The sequence below is a fragment of the Betta splendens genome, chromosome 9 (assembly GCF_900634795.4).
Source record: "Betta splendens chromosome 9, fBetSpl5.4, whole genome shotgun sequence".
Lineage (NCBI taxonomy): Eukaryota > Metazoa > Chordata > Actinopteri > Anabantiformes > Osphronemidae > Betta > Betta splendens.
This window is the reverse complement of record NC_040889.2, coordinates 8,253,805-8,274,175: the sequence shown is the minus strand read 5'-3', so window position 1 is coordinate 8,274,175 and position 20,371 is coordinate 8,253,805. Positions and strand designations below refer to the sequence as shown.

General features: G+C 45.4%; 1 protein-coding gene and 1 long non-coding RNA gene across 15 annotated transcripts in view; both read right to left on the bottom strand.

Moving 5' to 3' along the window:
- The window catches only part of cald1a (caldesmon 1a), a 224,633-nt gene that overhangs the window by 38,749 nt on the left and 165,513 nt on the right, over nucleotides 1-20,371 (bottom strand). The window lies entirely within an intron of this gene.
- LOC129604538 (uncharacterized) lies at nucleotides 2,169-5,986 on the bottom strand. Of its 2 annotated transcripts, none has more exons than XR_008695504.1 (4): nucleotides 4,265-5,986; nucleotides 3,525-3,552; nucleotides 2,901-3,029; nucleotides 2,169-2,509 (listed from the first exon to the last, which is right to left on the bottom strand). It is a non-coding gene; the product is annotated as an uncharacterized LOC129604538 (long non-coding RNA). The 2 variants fall into 2 exon arrangements; XR_008695503.1 differs by having other exon boundaries at nucleotides 2,922-3,029.

Sequence of the window (20,371 nt, the reverse complement as noted above, 5' to 3'; positions counted from 1 at the left end):
ATAGTGAAATAAAAATCCAACAAGGAAAAATGTGCAACAGTGTGTTTCTAATGATCACTTTGAAGTAGTGCGCAGGAGGCCTGAAATGCAGGTAGATCAGAAGCCTCGCTGTGACTCACCCTCACTCTTTAACATGTCAAGGGGCCTAAGGACTTGTGGACTTGTCTCAGGGGGACTCCATCACAGAGGCCATAGGTGTAACCTAAGCAAATTCAGAATCCCTGTATTACAAGAGAGAGCGCTGTTTAAAGACTGGTTAATGCGTTTTTGTTGAGAGAGTAGTTTAAAGGTAAGAACTGCTTCACGTTGTGTTTCATCACATCAAAGTACTGTAGTAGTTTTGAAGTGAACTCCTGGGAGGTGGTGTAGAAAATAAAGCTACACTCATTATAAAAAGACTTCTAGAGTCTTGTGTTACTCTTGAAAAGATCAAATCTGCCTCCTTTTACTTACTGGAGGTTTGAAATGTGATGCTGGCAAAACCAAACCTTATTACTGGCCTTTATCACATGTCCATAAATGGTCCTTTAAATGTCAGCGGTTACTTTTATGCAGTATTTCTTGCAAAGCATCACTCGAGTGCTTGCTTGTCATTGCATGACGAATGCATTTCCTTTTCTTATAAACAGTGCCAGGAGGAAAAAAAAATCCCAGTTTTCCCAATATGGGTATATCCTGTTCATTACAATACAGATGTAATATGAAGGTCCCACATGAAAAGCATGTACACGAACCACAGGGTCAGTGGTTCAGCCTGTGGTTTCTCCTATACACAAGTCAAGGTCCTTGGAGAAGACAACAAAACCACATTATTATAATAGTTATTATATTTAATAAAGTAATTGTAAGGTTCGAGAGAGGACCTGACTAATGTGATGCCTGAGCTGGATCTGAATCATTCCCTGACACCTCAGTGAGTCTCCTCATAAATCCTATGACTACCACAAAAACAGGCATATTAGGATCTGTGTCTGGACGGGTCTCCCCACCAAGACTTCGCTCAATACCCGAGAAGCAATTCAAAGCCCATCCAAGACACTTCATGTTGAGCCAGTTGACCGTGCAACAACATCAGCGAGTTATGGCACAATAACCATCCCTATGATTTAGTACTTGCTTGTATCAGTCTAATCTGCACTGACACACATAAGAAAGCAGCAGACAATAAAGCTTTGAAATAATTTCTGCTTGGGAGTCAAAGCTGGGGCAAATATATTGTAACAATGTGTGGGATGTTTGATATTACCACAGAAATCCCATCTGTGTCCAATCACAACACGCCATCTGCTCAGCATAAACAATGCAGCAATAAATCAGGAAATTGTATTTGTTTCATTTGTATACCTTGTACATACTGTACATGTAATGCACACGCCGGCATTCTGCCACCTGCAACCCGAACAATAACCCTTGCCGCTGTCACCCCCCCCTCACCACCCTTACCCATGCCTCAGTAAATGATGAATGGGTGAATGGAGGGTGATGCTTGGACAGCCCCTGGTGGAGATTATGATAAAGTGAACGCTGGAAGTATGAGTCTGATCCCTTATTTGTTATGATGTCACCATCCTGACCTATACTGCCACCAACAGTTTAGAATGTAGAGCAGATCCTACACCAGTGGGATGTGACCATTATTGCGATGCACATACTTACTTTACTGGATATTTACATACTGTACTTTCATTTTAGTGAACCAGAGCTGGCATTTTTCAACAAATGCTTTTAACACAACCTTAAATCACAACAAACCTCGTGTATTTCTTTCACTACTCTTCCAGTGGAGTGCGAATGGAGCCGCTACCTGAATGGGCCAAGTCTCCGGGGCTTTTAATGTGACACATCTTCCCCGCTTTCCTTTTCATTTCTCCACATCTAAGACGACTGTGATTCCACAAAATAAAACAGGCCACAGCAGAAAGTTGCTTAAATTGGATGGGAGGTGACAGAGTTGGGTCAATGGAATAAGTTAGAAATAGTGATATGTAAACATGAAGTTAGCGATAGGTGATTTGATGCAATCTCCACTTCCCAAAAACATCATTATCTGCCATTATTGCCACAATCTGCAAAGAGGTAGATAAAAAAAAGTCACTACTGAACGTGCCCCTATTATGAAAAGTAATTTCAAGGCCTGGGATCATTAAACAGTAAATGCTTGTTTGCTGTGTTGTTTTAGGAGATCTGTTTTTAATAGCACGGTTCAACTATTATCTCTACATCCAACAATGAGCTTGCTCTTTGTACTATGAGCACATTTTAGTGCAACCTGACCCCCCATTTCCGTCCCTGTGGAGTTCAACAGACATTTATATTCCGAGTGACTGACAGCACAGGTACGTGAGACACTCAGGGCACAACATTAGCTAATGCAGGATTACAGCCCTGTTAAACGTCTTGTTTGCAGAAGCTTCTCCTCCAGACGTAAAGCATGTGCTTTCATAGGGAACGAGGCCGACGAAGCCGCTGCTTCTGGCTTTACTTCGTCTTCCTTCATCACAATCTGGATCTGAGGGCCAGGAATGGAAAATCAGTGAGACAGGCTGTTTTTGTGTTTTGCCCATTTCCCTTCTGAATCTTCAAGGCTGGTGTGGATGTGTTGCAGGCCGAATGGCTTTTATTCTGTATCCTTTGTGGATTAGAGCAGATCACAAAGTCCAATGCAATCTAACATGATGCACGCCTTAAATTTCCTGTGTATACGCAACCATAATTTCTCTTTGGTGCCGTTAGGGAGGTAAACAGATCTAATCTTGGAACGGAGGATTAAGATGAGAGTGTAGCATTTGATCTTCAAAGGGCTGCAGGTTATCTTAGGTAAAGTACAAGTGTGTTTAGCTTTCATAAATTTTTTGACACCGAGTTAAACTTCTGTTCATTTACATTACAAAGACAAACACCTCTTTTTCATTCCTGCCCACCGTCATCTATCGCAGTATCGCAGCACTCATCATCCACAGTGTCAGTGTTTCGGTGCAAATCCGTACAGAGCTCCCGTGAACAGAATAGACCCAGGCCTCTTTGAACGGCTGCAGGAAAAATAACGGCAATAAAAAGAAGCAAAGGGACGATTCATCATCAAACAGGAAGTAAAAGACAGGGTTTTAAATTTTCACTCAGCCATCAACTAGACAGGTGGCAGGACGTCGTTCAAAGAGGGTTAAAAGACAGACAAGCGAGCGGCGCTGTTTGTCTAAGGAACCTGTCCAAGCGCCGCCGCGTGTGAAGCTCCATTAAAGCGCTCCAGCCACGAGGAGCGGCAGCAGACAATACATCCAGGAGCATGTAGAGCAGGAGACGGAGCGGCTATTCGGAGGCCGCCATTGGCTCGTGGCTGCGCGAAACAATATTTGACAGCTGAGTGACAGTGATGATACAGCGCAAGAGCAAACGCGGTATTCTGCAGAGAACAATGCACAAAGCACAGAAGGCCAACAAAGAAAGCGGATGAATGCTGTGCTACGGTACGTTCAGGCGGATGGTTCAGCTGAAGTACTTTTTCTGTAACAATAATTTCTTCTCACCTTGCAGCTTGAAAGATACACGAATGTCCTAAAATATTCAAAAATAGGTCTTAAATTAAAAATACAGAATCCACGTTTGTTGTTATTGAAGTATGTGATGCCATTACCCAAAAAGCATTGCATAACAATTTAAATAAAACAATTTAAATAAAACGTACAAGCACTAAAACAGTTTATGTGAACGTGTATATGACTCCTGTGTATTTTAGGGGCGCAGTAGTCTCATTATGCATTCCAGTCTTTTGAGGAGCGCTGTATCACTGCCTCTCTATTCACCAGCTAGCAGGACCTCGGCCCTTCTTAGCAGCCTGTCATGTCGATTAGCCACGTGTTACATTTATAGTGCAGAGCAGAGACAGTGAACACAATTTATTTAGTGCACGGTGGCTGGCGCACGCCTCCATTAGAGGCTGCGGAGTGGATTGCCCTTCAGTGATAACTTGCGGGGATGTATCCGAGCACAGATAGGTTATTTGGATATGAAAAGATAATGCGCTGCAAAGAGGCGTCTGAACTGGAGCAGGGTGTTTTTTTTCCTCCTCGCAGCATTGAACTGTCACAACATTGTAGATAATAGCAAACAAGAATCCCCCTGGACTTAAGTTGCTATAAGGGCCTTTTTATCCCCCCCAAACCTCCAAACAGCACGCAGCGTGTCAGAGCCCACTGCCAGGCCTGCTGGCACACACAGACACACATCAGCTCCACGAGCTCCCATCGTTACCCGTTTCTCTCATTACCTCTTTCAGCTGAGACGCTCCTGTACCTGTACCTGCACCGCACAGCACTTAACCCCCACTGCGCCTCACAAAGAGGCCCGCGACTCAGCCCGGCTCGCACGAAGCGCACTTCACTGCAGCCCTTATTTACTGCACTGTTCTATTTCTGGTAATGTTAACAGCAAGTGAAGTCACCAGACACCAAATGGTTGCAACCACCCGCTTAATTCAAGGGACTTAGAAAAGAAGCATCACCAGCAAATCAGAGCCAATAACTGCTCTTACGTGGTCCAAGTCAAAGCGAGAGGATAATAGAGACATGCATCAGGAGCAAGAGAATCATTTCCCAACTGTGATCAATAACAAGAAGATTATTAAGGGGATGACTGATTGAAATGCACAAGAGTCTGACAGACAATCAGGTCCCAGACAGGTTGTCCTTGTTTGGATAGAGCCAGCGCGGTGCGATAAGGAATTGGCTGGCCTACATCCACAGCTGTGGCATGTCACGCTGAGCACCATATGGCATTTATTACAACATCATGAGATTAAATGATCTGATATTAGATTACATGGGAAACATTTGCATAGTTGGTATTACTCAAAGCTCTGTGCTTTTAGTATCAACAGTGTGCGTTTTTGAATGCCAATGTTGCAAAACGTCCGGTCCAATATGCAAAGATACCGTTAAAGCCACACCTGGATTCAAACGAGCGAGCAGCATCGAGACCCGTTTGACCCATAAAGGATTCCGAGCCGATCTGATTTAACAGACCCGCAGTGACTGAGGGAGCCGTTAGCTGAGGCAGCACTGATTAACAGGATGTAATTGTATTACACTCCCCTGGCCACAGCGGCCTCCTCTTCTACATGCTGACCCAAGCCCCGCTGTCCCAGGATTCCTTCAGAAAATGCTATTACAGCCACCTCACCTGGGACCGGATTGACAAGGTCCTTACAGTGTGCGCTCAGATAAAAACAGCTGACCCCCATCTCCCTCATCTCCTGCAGAGATGAGGATCCCTGCGAGGCAGACAAAGGTTCATGCTGAGGGTTAATAGGGTCCTTGGATGAAATCAGTTGAATGATACAAACTAGAAATGAAAAAAAGAAATAGGGCAGGTAAAAAAGTTCTGAAAAGAGATCTTTTGATTTCCCCGCTCTTTGATTTCCTCTCCATCTTTCCTACTTGTGTGGCCAATTGCCCTTCAGATGTTTTGAAGGAGAACATTAGCTTGTTGGAGATAAGATTTCATGCTGTAATTGAGGCTTAGGGAACATAATAGTGTTCCAGCTCTGGTATCTGCTGCACCGAAGGCTGGCGTGAGGCAGCTGAGGAAAGAGGCCCATGTGGTTAATGTCACCAGCATGGCATGCGGGGATTCAACTCGCAACCTTGGCTGTGACACATGGTTTTGATGGCTCTGGTGGTCTTATTAGCCCAGCTGAGCTACAGCACAGGTTTCAGCCGCATACTGCACGTCACCCACCAGAACGTGGCCGTCTTGTTACATGATTACGATATATGACACAGTCCCTGTGGTCAGGAGCTCATTTCTCAGACGAGTACACACACACACACACACACACACACACACACACACACACACACACACACACACACACACACACACACACACACACACACACACACACACACACACACACACACACACACACACACACACACACACACACACACACACACACACACACACACACACACACACACACACACACACGCGCGCGTGTATCTCAGGTTCCAAATGAATAAGAATCAGAAGGACAGGAGAGGAATGAAGTCAATGCACCATTTTATAGGCAAACGATCCGACACCAATAAAACACAGCTTTACTGGGAGAATTTCTTTTAAAATATGAACGATGATATGAGCCGCAACCTCCAGGAGCTGTACAGAGGTAGTGCTAACACCAGACACGTGCCCACATGAAATGTAATCAGGCAAGCGTGAAGAAGCTTGATCTACTGTATTTGTATTCATTATCACCCATTCATCTTGTTGACGGATACCCACTCAACAATTAACTGAACAAAATCAGGCAAATTATATTTGACTTTTATTGTTATAGAACCTCTTGAAATATGAAAACAAAGCTCTTCAACAGTAATTGTATCCGGTTTATTAACACTTCATTAGCGGATAACCTACTTCAGAGAGGCAGCTCTGGTAAGAAGGTTGTGTTAAACTGAACAAAACTAAAACGCATGGGAACTTTTCTTCTTCACAAATTAAATGTAGTGTCTCTTGGGAAGGTCACGCATTACATAGTTTACAATACTTATGTTTCTATTACTAATTGGACTGTTTCAGAGGAAGATGCATCTACTGTGCCTGGTCTCCTTTAGCACGTTTTAAACTAAATAAATAAAACATTCTTTGCATGTGACCCAACATGTACCGTGCATCGTCTAACGATTGTGTGAGCTCTTCTTATTTGGACAGAATCCAGCTCTTTTAGTGTCTCGCTGCTTACACATAAAAACCGGCCTGGGAAGCCGAGAGTTCAGGGGTCAATCATTTTGGCAGAGCAATAAGCCCGAGCCGCAAACCCACCCCTCGCCGACGCCCACCTCCAAAGACAACACTGGCCGCGGTTGCACTTACGGTCAGGTGGTACAGTCATAAAGCCTCATAATTGTTTAATGGTGCATTTTATGAGGCGACGCTATGAGTCAGCGCCGCCTGAAGGCTCTGGATTCCAGACAATAACACACAGGGTTTGGTAATGTCAGGTTAATCACAGGTGGGCATTAGTTCACTCGGGGCTGCGGGCAGCTGCTGAAGGTGGGCGCGACCTTGAGGCGCATCCAGAGCTTTCAGCCAGACCGACCTTGCTGTCTGGGCACAGACAGGCAGACGGGATGAGGACGTGCTGTTCTCCTGCAAATACAGCGGCGGGTTGCAGGTGCGCCTGAGAAGATGCACAGGCACAAGCGTAAACCAGCGCACACAACAAAGGATTTGCTGGAATGTGGCATCACACAAAGCTTGGCCACGCGATGCCACATTCTGGAGCCATTCCTCAGCTGTGCTCACGCGGCGATGCAGGGTAACCTGATATGATCCCTGTGGGCCGCACGCGCCAAGACACACACAGGGTGAAGAGTGTAACACACACACGCACAAACACAAACGCACAAACACGGACACACACACATGGACACACAAACACACACGTACATATAAAACAGTCTTGTCTCCTTTTATAGAAATTAATGACTGTGATTAAAAGTTATATTTAGGTACAGTGGCCTACGTTTGGAGGAGTGTGCTGAAGTTTAACGTGCGCTGACTTATCTGGCCAGTGCAGACCCCACTGCACTGTGTACTGACACACAGCACAGCTAATGCTGGACGGTTACACAGCCGGCAACCATCTCTTCAGATCATCTATGCTGCCGGTGCTGGGGACTTCAAAGCGAAGCGGACTAGTAGCAGTGTGAGACGCTTGTTGTCTGCTCTAAACTACAAATCTACAAATGAGTCATTTAATATCTTATTTACAGTTAATTCACCCAGATACAGACTGTATTAGGCTCAAATCTGTCTTTAAGCAACTGGTTCCCTTATCCCACAGACGGACACCCTTCCTCTGCTGCTTTGAGGCGAGGCCAGGACTGTACCGTTAACACGCGAGTGTGTATGAAAACGTTGTCAGAGAGCGTTAGGCTGTCACGCTGGGACGACTGTTTCGAGGAAATAAATTTTAATAGTCATGACTATTTCATGCCCTGTGCGGTTGCTCCTTTAAAGTAAAACGCGGCGCCGTCACTCAGAGGCGAAGCATCACCGCGGCGGAGTTGCACGTCAACAAACATCACCTGGCGAGCCGTCTCCTCGGCACCGCGTGCGCCGCAGCTGACCGTTCACGACGCCCGGGGCCTCGCGGGAGCGCGGCACAGGGGCACGAGGCCTCCTGTGCTACCTCCTCACACACTTACACACACTCACGCGTGATGCCTTTTTCTCTCAACTGGGTCAAATTTCAAACAAATCTCCTCCGCCTATCACATCCTGTCCTTTGCAGTTTTACACGGGAGCGCGGAAGGAGGCGGGATCATGAGGAGATCGGTCTTGGGGCTGACCTAAAAACAACTCCTCACGGACAGTCTCCATGTCTCACAGACACAAGGCCACGCTATCAAATATTTACCGAAAAGCTGTACCCAATCACTGTGCAGAAGATGGGACGGGGGGATGGGGATGGGGGGGAGGAAAAGGTCTGTGAAATTGATTCAAAAGCATCAGCGCAGCAATACATTGGGGCTCTCGGTCTCGCTGGTCTTTGAATGGTGAAGAAAGAAAAACACTTCCTTTCTTTCCCACTTGCCCTCAATTCAGCTGAGTGATTATACGGGCCAGTATAGAGTCTCTCCGTGTGACGGATGCTTGCTGTAATTCGCTCACTGCTTTGGGATCATGAGAGAGCATTTGCATATGTATGATCCGGCTGCACAATAAGTAATCTTGCCAACACATACATGGATTTACCACACACCACTGACTTAAGCTCTCAAACCCAATTTCGCATACTCTTTGCAATTAAGGTGTTTTTGGCTGTATTTTGCTATTTTGGATTACCATGACTCAGCGTGTGTTTGATAAAGCTGAAAAGGGGAGCACCCGAAACCATATTATTGGTGCGAATAGGAGTCAATGCACCCAGTGGTGCGCAACCAAGCTTCTCCCGTGCTTTTTCTCCTGATGCAACACAGTTACAGTAACCTTTCCGGCTGTTTTACTCATCCCGGCCACTAGGGGGTAGAGGTCCTCTGCTCTGAACAGCTCGGCCGGCGTTGCATAGAGGAGAGGGAAACTGATGCCGTGATTACAAATGAGCGGCCTTGTAAACATGCCACAGACAGTTGTTAAAGATGATAATGAAAACGAGAGGTGCCACAGTGCAAAGAGAAATTAATCCCTCTTTCAGTATGCATGAAGGGGAGGGAGGGAGGGAGGGAGGAGGCGCAGGGACCTCCAGCAACTGATGTCGAGGTTACACTTTTGACTTTACATTGTCGAGCTGGAGCCTTTACAGTGTCGCCGCCTTAAATCCTTAAAACCCCCTGACAGCATAAAAGCTTCAATCACTTCTCATAAGTAATTATTGTACTTTTTAATTGCGTTGCTGTACAAAGTTAAATCGCTGTCATTCACTGTCTGCTGCGTTCGCTCAGTGTATGCTGCTGTCACTCACACCTGCCAGGTGTTAGTTAGAGACAATGTGTGTGTACTTTCTTGTCAGTGAACACAAGGATACACAGGTGTGTGTGTGTGTGTGTGTGTGTGTGCCTGGGTGACAGTGTGCTGCTTTGCCTTTCTAATGGTGACGCAGTGCTGTCCTGCTTCCTACATTGTCCACAAAGTCTGGCTCACATATGGTGTAGAGGCACAATTCAAACGGTGTCTCCTCTCCTCTGCTACACTGATTAGATCATGTGTAATGTCAGGGGAACTGACAGAGGCAATCCAGACTAGAGGCCACCGCTGGTCGCTTAGAGGCACCGTGGGTCGGTGTCAATATCTGCCACCTCTGGAGAACACCATCTCTCTTCTGTAGCTTAATCTCTGCCCACAAACATACTATATGAGTGTACATACATATTGCCACGAGGCAAATGAAGCAGAGATAGAGGATGGAGAGCAGGCAGAAGGCCGGAGGAGACCGGGAAAGGAGGAAACAGATGGGGAGGGGTTGAGCCGGAGGCGAGGGAACCGAACACACTCTGAGGCTGCGAGAAGAAATGGAAGAAGTTGATGGATGTAGATGGAAAAAAGATAAGCAGCTGGAGAGGGAGAATGTATTGGATCAAGGAATATAATTTTATATGACACGAGAAGGAGGAGAAAGCTCTTACGAACGGAGGATGATGGACTGTACTCGAATGAAGAGGACACAGAGGAATGAGTCTAATGATGAAGAGCAGCACAGAAAACACAATCTGAATCATTCACATCTTGGAAGATAAACAATTCGAGCAAATATAGAATAATTGTGTAAATTATAAGACAAACCATAATAATGCATTTTCTCTCTTGCTGAGATATTACACATGAAGATGGATACTGTACCAGGGCCGGTAAGTAAAGGTGCAGCTACAGCTAGCAGCCTGTGAGCTTAGACTGGACGCGAGGAAACAGGTAGCGTGGCTACGACCCAACAAAGCCTGACTACCAGCATCCCAGTCCTGGCTGGTTGCTTGGCAACTGGTGCTGGTGAATAAACGGTCCAGCACAAGGAGACCGGCTCAGGCCGGCATTAAAAATGACATGTTTTCATAAGTGAATTGACTCGTAAAGGTTTAGTTAATCCGTGCCAATAGTTTGCATCAAAGTTGAGCTTTAGATCTGCCAGCTGTCAGCGCTTGACCCCAGAAACACTAATACTGTAAGTTAATACTACAGCAGCAGCAAGAATCAAAGAGAACTAAATCTAGTAAAAAACTAAAATGTGTGAACTAATTGTTCTGTTGGCAGCAGAGCTGAGCAACGGAGCTTTGGGACTGACTGTTGGCAAACTAATTAAATCCTGGTGTAAAAAAATGCCAGAAAATAGAGGAAATGATATGGAGCGAACGTGTCTGATTAATCCTGGAGTAGCCCCTAATTTAAAAATTCACTATTCACAAATTACCAGTGTAAGTGATCTGGTTTAACACAACAAAACATATTTGCTTTTGGTTGCACTGCGCATTAAAAAGACAAGCTGTTAATAATAAAGTTTTTAACTTTTTGCAAATTTGGATTTTTGCCACGGAACCATTTCCGTGATTTCTAGCCTTTGTGCTAAGCTAAGCGTTAGGTAACGTGACAGCCATGAAGGACTGTTATTAGGTAATAAAAAGCACAAATCAGCTTCAAGCACGATGAGAGTGCGTTCAGGCTGACCCACTGTACTGAACTGATGTTTCTATGAGGATAAACGTCTGCAAATGGAAATCAGAAGCCACATTGAGAATCACCACAAGGTTTCACTTGGAAACAAAGCATGAAGTGACGACTAATTAACCCGCGACCCTGAACTGACCGCTCCAGGTTCAAATTAGAGATTTAGTTGAAACAAATACTGCAACAGTGAAGGTATACGAGCACCAGTAGCACTGGCGATCCGTATCAATCTAAACACACACCGTCCACTGGCAGGAGCCAAGACAGACGGTATTAAGTGAGTTTTAATTGGCTGTGGTGACAACGCGCGCCGTGTGACGGCTTCATGAGGTGAAAATCAGTTTGACAACCGCTGGCCATTGTCACCCCCCCACTAACGCACACACTAGTGCACCGCTAAAGCCCCTGAGTGTGCTTGTTATGATGTTAATTGAGTGGTACCCACTCCATGCCCCTACTGCCACGCAGCTCGCCAAGAACAGGATAATCACACAACTATGCACGCGGCCCTGCTCCCTGGCCCACAATCCTTTGCTGTCTGGAGTTCTCGGGGGCTTAGCTGGTGTCAGGAACCCTTTTCATCCCTCAGCTCTGCTCTGACAGAGCAGCCTATTAAACTTGCCTTTATTATACAGGGTCCCAATACGCCCTAAAATAAAGTCTGGGAAGACCGTCAAAGACATTTCCATTTCCACATCTATTATGTGTAGCTTGCACCACACAACACCCAGAGCCATATGTTCTAAACGGTGCCATTCGACCATGGCTATGTCGACAACCTATTTGCAAAGAGACGCACAAAAGCAGAATTTTTATTTTTCCCCCACGCGATCTTCTCAGCGGGTAATTCATTAAATTTAAAATATGTGAAAGCCTAAACCTCCTTAAATGCTGCATTTGATTGCATGCAGCTCACTACTGTACCTGATCCCCATGGGCCCCTTCACAGAGAGGAAGGGTTTTATCACTTTGAGAGAGAGAGAGGGGGGGGGGGGGGTCTGTGTTTTGATTCAATCTCCGAGGTAAACACGAATGCGAGAGCTGATTGCGAAAGCGATGATTCACCGACACGTGGGACACACTGTAAGGGCTATTGTCAGCATACAAAGCAGATGATGTTGATACACGGGCTGAGGTGTTCTTTGCAGAGGAGAGTTTATTAGCATTAGTCATTGCACCTAAAGCACAAATAGGCTTGTTATATACAGGAAATTGGGTAGTGATGGAGGAAAAAGCCTCTTTTGTTGAAAAAGCCATTCAGGAGGCAGTTTCATTACTACAAGCCATTGCATTCATTACTGGGGACATTATGCAGCAGGAGTAAATATGTTAACATACCCAATATTCTGGTGACACATTATAGCTTGAGTGACTAGATATACAGTAATGTGCCCCATTTACGTTGTGCATATAGAGTAAAGGGGGGCAGAGTTACATACTATTCATGGTTAGGCTTCTCTCTTTTGGTGCTTTTCTGAGATTGAGATTATTGCCTGAACAATAATTACACTTACAGCTCAGCTGCTCGGCTGAATGGCCGCTGTGAAGCAGCAGCAGCAGCAGCAGCAGCAGCAGTCGCCGAGATCGTCCGGATGCCGCTCTCAGCTGCAACTATCTCCCTGTGAAATTCTGCAAATGAAGAGGATTTCAGCCTTGCCAGAAACTAAACGGGTTGAAGTAAATCACGGCGGTCAATAATCCTGACGTAGCGCAGTGACTAAGACCCACCGACGTACAGCATTGTACCGGCGGCTGCAGCTCCTGCAGATCCAGCACAGGCTTAAATCATGAAGGGTGTGTGCAGCGAATGTCATGTTTACAGAAGCTGATGTTTTCCTGCAGAATGTTTTCCCTCCAGACTGTTACAGAAACAGCTTCTAATCCCAGAGGAGAGATGAATTTAGGACACATTCTCATTTACTGCATGTCTTATCACAACTGGAGCCTAATGTGAAAGTTACATTGAAGCATAACGCCACTGATCAGGAATACCAATAATGTCATCCCCGACTATTCACGTTTCTTTGTCCGCGCAACAAACACGAGTGAGGAATCGCCCTGACGACGTTTGACAGACCTCGCTTTTAACCTCCTTTCGCTCGTTTCTCCTCTCTGCAATCAGCACGTTCACAACTGCCCTGATTTCCATCTTTTCTCCCCGAGTGGCTTCAACATTAATTTTGTTTTTGGTGGGAATACGTATTGGCATTAATCACAGATGATAGAAATTTGCAAGTTTAATTTTGCCCTCTGAAAGCTCAGCTGCACACTGACTTCTTATGAATAGCATTTCCCCGCACAAACATTTGCAATAAAAAATAATTACAGCTGGATAAAAAGCCTCGATGATAACTCACTGATTTCAAGTGCATTTAATGGTCTATTGTCTAAATTTGTCAAGCGCTAAGAGTTGTTTTGTTGTCTTTTAGAGTGCTAATTAGCCAAGTGCAGTCTGTCCTCAAAAACCATCTCCATGACTCAGCTATTTCAGTCAATTTATCTCCAAACTGTCACAACAATGGAAGCTAATGAAGAAAATGGGCATCTAAAACATCCGCTTTGAAAAACTTACAAAGCTGCACACTTTGTTAGAGCAGCACGAATCGTTGACGGCTTCTTTCAACTTTACTATAACTTCACTTTTTTCATGTGCCGTTTGAAATAAAAAGTTTCGCCCTGCATTCGATGGATAGTTCCTCTCCTCACTGTTATTGGACATTTGAGTCCAGTAGGGGAGACGTCGCACGGTGCCTCATACTGCAGCGTACAGAGGATGGGTGTACAGTACTGGGCTGCCTGGTGCTGTATAGCGGCCTAATGTCTCATAGAAACAACCTTGGCATTTGCTTTATGGACAGATAAGTCCCGCTAAGGCTGTGCATTGGCAGGAATCACCATTTTTATGATCTGATACATTTGCGCTTGCAAGAAAAGGTGATAAACGTGTATTGTAGCAGGGCAAATTCGTCACTTTGTGCCATGAATGTTTGTAAATCAATAATTAAAAAGCATTAGTGTTTTTGAGACTCAATACAGTGGGACAACATCACAATAATCAAGTGTATGGATCATTTTCTACATCTCCACAGCGTCTGCTCAGGCTTCTCAACCTCGTGACTGTTAAAATCCGAGCGGGAGCATTTACTGAGTGTCTTTGTCCGGCGTGGCCCCCGCCTAAAATGCATGTATACGTCACAGTAGCCATTAAAAGCATTTTTCCTTCCATTAGCTTGAGCTGTTTGAACAGTTTATCCATTGCTTTTAACTTTTAACGAGATGGATTACACAAGCACTGCTCCGACTGTACGCTTTCACACAGTCGACGCGCTCACATCACTCTGACTTCCCTCTAAATTAAACTGGGCACGCGGAGCGAGGCATCGGATTTCTGCCAATCATCCGGATCCATGTGTGTTCATGCAACACACATGCAACCACAGTTAAGCATCTCACACTGCAGCTGCTACTGAAAGAGAATAATCCATCTTCTCCGGCCTATTATGAGAAACCAGAGAGTTCAGCGCTAAAAGCCTTTCAGGGAGGGCAGATTTTAGCAAGATAAGGTAAGGTAATTATAACATCAGCTACAATTGTGCATAGGAACAACCTGAAGCGCCCAAATAAAGTGACAGCACTGTAGGTCCACTATCTCCCTCTGTCTTCATTCTCCTCGTTAGATGCTTTTATTCTTGTTCACTGGTGTATGTGCCACCGAATCATAATACCGTCCCGTCACTGTAAGCAGATTGTGTCCTGAAATGGGAAAGCAGCGGCAGTGGAATCCTTTGGATCATTTCTCCACAGATTAAAAGCTTATTCAAATTATATTTCTGCCGCTCTTATGGACGAGGCGAGCTTTGCATTCCCTGCAGAGAAGTAGTGGTAAGTAGCTTTGCAAACATTTGGGTCTAGAAGCGCACAAATTGAAGCTTGAATGAGCCACTTCTTGTTTGTGAAATGAATGCCCAAAGACGTAAATGGATTATAAGCTATTTAATGGCAGTGTGCAAAACAAATGTGGTAATTGTTTTTGTAATCTGATGCTGACTTAAGTAAACCGCTTCCCCATTGTTGGAGGAACGCATGCGTTGACTGAACTCAACAGTTCAAAACATCCGAGAGTGTTTTCTCTAGGAACAAAGTTTGCCGTGAAAAGAGTGAAATCACAGCGAGGATGCGGTAAATAGCAGATTGTCCTCATTTCGCTGGTAACTGGGTATAAAAAAAGGAATCCTGTGCTTTTTCAGTACCAGCTTAGATCTGCGCTGCAGCAGCGGGTTAGGATGTGCTGTACTAGTTCAGCTCGGCGCCGGCGTTTTGGCAGCTCCGCGCTCCCCGAGCTTTGCATATTCATGTACAACTACGGCTGATGATGAAACTGCAAAGCTCTGACACCTTGTTGCAAACACAGCCGAGACGCGGCGGCGCCTCGGAATGCGGGCTGCACATATTTCTACTGTCAGCTAGGTGTCTACATCTCACTGCGCGGGTCCCTGGAGTCACCAGCGTTTATGGGACAGGAGAACCCGGTGCCTCAGCGATGGCTGCTGATCAAAAAGCACGCGTCACCTCACAACATTTCAGAGACGGGAATTGTTTTAATGGGCTGGAGTTATTATCTCTCACCTTCAGAACAAACCCACGAGATATTGATTGTTCCGAGAAATTACAGCGCAATCGCCAACGAACTAAAGATGAAGGTTGGCGCATGAATTATTAATCTCCTAAGATGTGACTGTCAACAGATGCTAATCGCATTTTCCATAGTGACAAATATGATCCGTAAAGAGTGAATCCATTCATCCAGATGACGGCCGGCGCCTTCTGTCTTCCAGCTTTCAGGAAGTCTGAGCACATCCCTGTTAAGTAAGCGTTCACATTATACAGCCATGCAATATTCAGCTCGCTCTAAATGTACAATTACTCCCCGCACGCGTCTCCCGATTGCACGGCGCGCGCACGCACGAGCGCCGCCGCGGTTTGAGCCGCGATGTCACATCGCATTATGAGGAATGACCTTTGTCTTTGCTGTATCACAAGCCCGGAGTCTGTACCTAATCACAGATGATTAGTTCAATCTAGTGCGTCTGCTCCGTAATGGGTGCACGGGGACCGGTGGCTCTGAGGGGAGGTCAAACTGAGGGGTCTGCCCTCGCTACCGTTTGACCCACGTCTGTATATAGTCATGGTAACATGTAGATTAACCCAGTTCGCTCTCCTTACTTTGATTTTGTTGTGCTGCACACACTATATTTGTCGCATGTCCTGCTCGTCACCCAGTTACCAAACAAACATTCACCATCTTCCTTTACAAATGCCACAGCACATCATTAGGCATATGTCCCTGCAAAAAGGCAGCAGCAGCAGCAGCAGCAGCAGCAGCATATTAATCTGACACCAGCCACATACAGTACTGTGGCACAAACCTGTGCGTTCAATTCATCTAGTCTCCGCTCAAACAAATTCTGGGGCTGACGGAAAATATCAAAAATGGAATCGGTGTCGTTGCTGGCGAAGACGGATGCGCGTGCAGAGACAGCCCGCGGTGCTTTTTACAGGCTGGACTGCTCTGTGCTGCAGCCGCGTCCTACATTTGCCTTTTAAGAGGCCTCCTCCGTCACACTCAGGCGCTCTGCCTTTATGTTTCATATGTGGCTGCATGCAGGCAAACCGCTCCATGTGTCAGACGCGACAGCCGCTGATAAAAGGCTCCACCAATGCCTCGCGTTCACGGCGCTGTCGGGAGTGAGAATCCACCTTCTAGCTTTGATTCGTCTCCAGCGTTGGCCGCATTAGCATTTGCGCTGCGCCTCCTGCTAAACGTAAGCGTTGCTTCATCCCGATGCGCGGGCTGGAGGACGGACGGCCTTCGTCAGAGCTGCGCCTCCGTCTGCTGCGCTGCTGGATTCTCATCTCCGGGAGACGAGAGCCTTGCCCAGGGCAGCAGCTCCCTCTGCCAATTAAACCGGAGCTAATTAAGGCAATCTAAGCAAAATGAAGCGATTCAACACAGGCCGTTTGCCACAGGTTACGGGAGCCGGTGTCAAGGTGTGTATGTTCTGTAGGGACAGTGTTCAAGCGGTGTTTTCTTTTTTTCGGTCTTACCTGGACAGCAAATCCATAACCCACCCACTGCAAGGTGCACCTTGAGCAGGCGAGCAGACAAAACGTCTCATAGTTCCTTTAAGAGGGCGCGGTCACTGCTCGCTCTGAAAGCTCTGCCACGACAATGACAATTCAATGGAGGCCGCAGTCGACTGAGAAAATATGGGTTGCGTGACAGCGCTTAAGCAAAAAGGAACTGAAAACTTTGTGGAAGCGCTCAGAGATTAGGACACAGCAGCATCTATTCACCCACTCACACAAAAACGACCACCCCGTTAAGAATTCCTAATTCTAGAACTAGAAGACATAGATTCATATCTTTTTGTCAACACCTGATTGTCTTAGACCTGCAACTTGTTTCCTGTGATGAAGTCGTCTCCTGTGTATTTCGAGTCATTATCTTTCCCCATGATGAAGCATCCTTCATTTACATTTGATGCATATAAATTGGAAGACAATATGTTTCTGTAAACCTCTAATTCATTGTGCTGCTGACATCATGACTTATACCCTGTGCTACTGTATCTGGAGGCATTAACGGCGGGCTCCAGGAGCAGCCATGCAGACCCGGTCACGCCCGCTCCGCTGTGATGAGGCGGACGGGTGCATCACGAGCGGAGGTTTGCACCACTTTCTTAGGGGATGAGCTTCTGACAGTGACAGCTTTGCATGTGCTGTGGCTCTAACGTTTCTACTCATGAAGCCAGTAGTAATTGTTTGAACAATCAATCCTATAAGACACATGAATATTTACATTGGTCCAAGAAGTCCAACCTAAGCACCCCCAGTGTGTCTGAGCTTATATGATCAGATCAGACTGAACTGAACTTTGGGACAAATACAATAGTTACATGCTCAGTAGGCAGATTATGATAATAATTATAGCAGTTGAGCTGTTAAGGATTAATTTATGCATCTGTTGTGTCAGAAATAAATCATGAATCACAAATGGATTCACTCACACTCCTCTAATGACAGTCTATTAACCCTACATATATGGGTGTTATGGATGTGTCTATTTCTGTCTTCGTGATGGATTAAAATCTATTTTCCGCAGTTTCGAAAAAGCCACGAAATCCCTGCTAAATGACTCGGTGGGCTACACTATAACCTCGATAAGTCACAGAGGAAGTGAAAGTTGGTTTGGTTCCTGGCGGGCAGGGATTAGTATGTGGACGATGTGAGAGGGGCCCGTTTCAAAAGGAGGGAAGAGCAAATGATAGATGGCAGGGAGAGAACAGAGGAAGAGACAGCCTGCTAGTTCCAGCACAGTGGATGCTCCAGCCCGCTATCAAATCTGAGCGCTATGAAACTGCAAATCGCATTAATGTGTATTGAAAATATCCTCGCTGCCTGATAGAATCCCATTGGAGATATGAACAGTCATACCTCGATATCAGCTTCTGATCTAATTTGACAAATGGATACCTATTACACAATTTTCTGTGATAGGTGTGCTAGGCAGTGGAGTGCGGGGTGCTGCCACTTTGAATTTAGAAATAAAACATCCTTCTTTAAATTCCTTCCCTCCTGTACCTGATCCCCTGGATCTGCCTGGATTTGTATGTTATCTCACGATGTATTCTGACTGAAGTCACGGCAATGAAGGCAGGGCTAAAACGCACTGACTGCAACTTTAATATGTCTCCATCAAGCCGTGCGGCGGCGGCACCATCGAAGTTGGGTTGTGACGCGGGTCACTTTCTCCTCTGAACACTCTGTTTGACCTTTCTCTCCCCTCATTTAATTAGCATTATGCAAACACATAATTCATACAATGTGGACAGACATGATTTCACATTTCTTAATAATCATTTACACTGCATATAACCCCCCCACACACACACACTGAACTCTTTTGCTCATATTGTCACACATATTTCTCTCCAAAATTTAATGAGTGTAGTGCAGCGTGAGGTGTCTCAGGGTCTTTACGGCGCTGAGAGTGCATTTGCTTTCTCCCTTTAGATGTGTGGATAATGAATCTGCTGCTCTGTGATACTTAATTAGACTGACCGTCTCTGAAATGGTAAGATCGCAGGTGATGTGCGCCTGAGTTTCCAGCCACGGCACATTTGTTATTATGCCCGGACGATATTCATATTTCATAATGTCTGGTAAGAAGAGCTTCGTTTTTATGGGCTATTTTTGTTTTACAATTAACACCCTGAAGTTCTGGCCACTGATTAAGAGCCTGCGTGTACATTGTGTCTCGCTTGTTGCTAATAGTGACTTGATTCGAAATGCTAATTTTGCCCCGCATTTGTAGTGCAACAACAACAACAACAACAACAACTTTTGTCTAACACACACTCACCTGAAAATAAAATGACAACATTATGCCAGTGGTGCATTTACAGCCTGTTTATACCCAGCATGTTTTGCCCAAAAAGTTACTGCAGGGTTAAAAGCATCACCATTACAGAAGGATGACAATCCAGAGTGTGTGAGGAAACAACGCTGCGGATGTGGCTGTCAGATCGGCGTCTTATCTTGTCTTGTGTGTTAAAGCTGAGAAGACGATCGGTCTTTAGTTTTAATCTTGTGCCTAATACATTTGTGACACTGGGAAATCATAACTGATTGATTGTAATAAAAGCCAAAGGAAGCTGGTAGCGTTGCTCAGCCTAAACCAGGCTGGATGCTCATGGAGGTTAGCTTAAATGACCAAAGATTGTTATTTAGACTTGTTTCTACAGAAACATGAAAATGTGTGTGTCAGTATAGAGCAGGGCAACAGGGAGGAAGCAAGCAAAAATATTCCTTATTTATCATATAACCCTGTTGTTGCAGTCCAAGACAATAAGGAGATGATACACGCTCTGCGCTTGGAAATCCTTCTTATGGAGGCAGAAGTAATGAGGCAGGCATCTCTTTTTAAAACATCAGTCGTAAAAGCTCCATTTTGTTGTCGCACAATAGCGAGAACGGTTAAAAACAGTGGCGCCAAACGCTGCCTGAAACATTTAGCAGGAATCTGAATGAGCCAATTCTTCACATTCCGTCCAAACTGATTTTGTTGCTTCTGTTGAAAACTCAAACTGAGCCACTGATTGTGTTTGTTCCCTTAGAAAGTCATTGTTCTTCTAACGCAGTGTTCTGCGATCAGCAC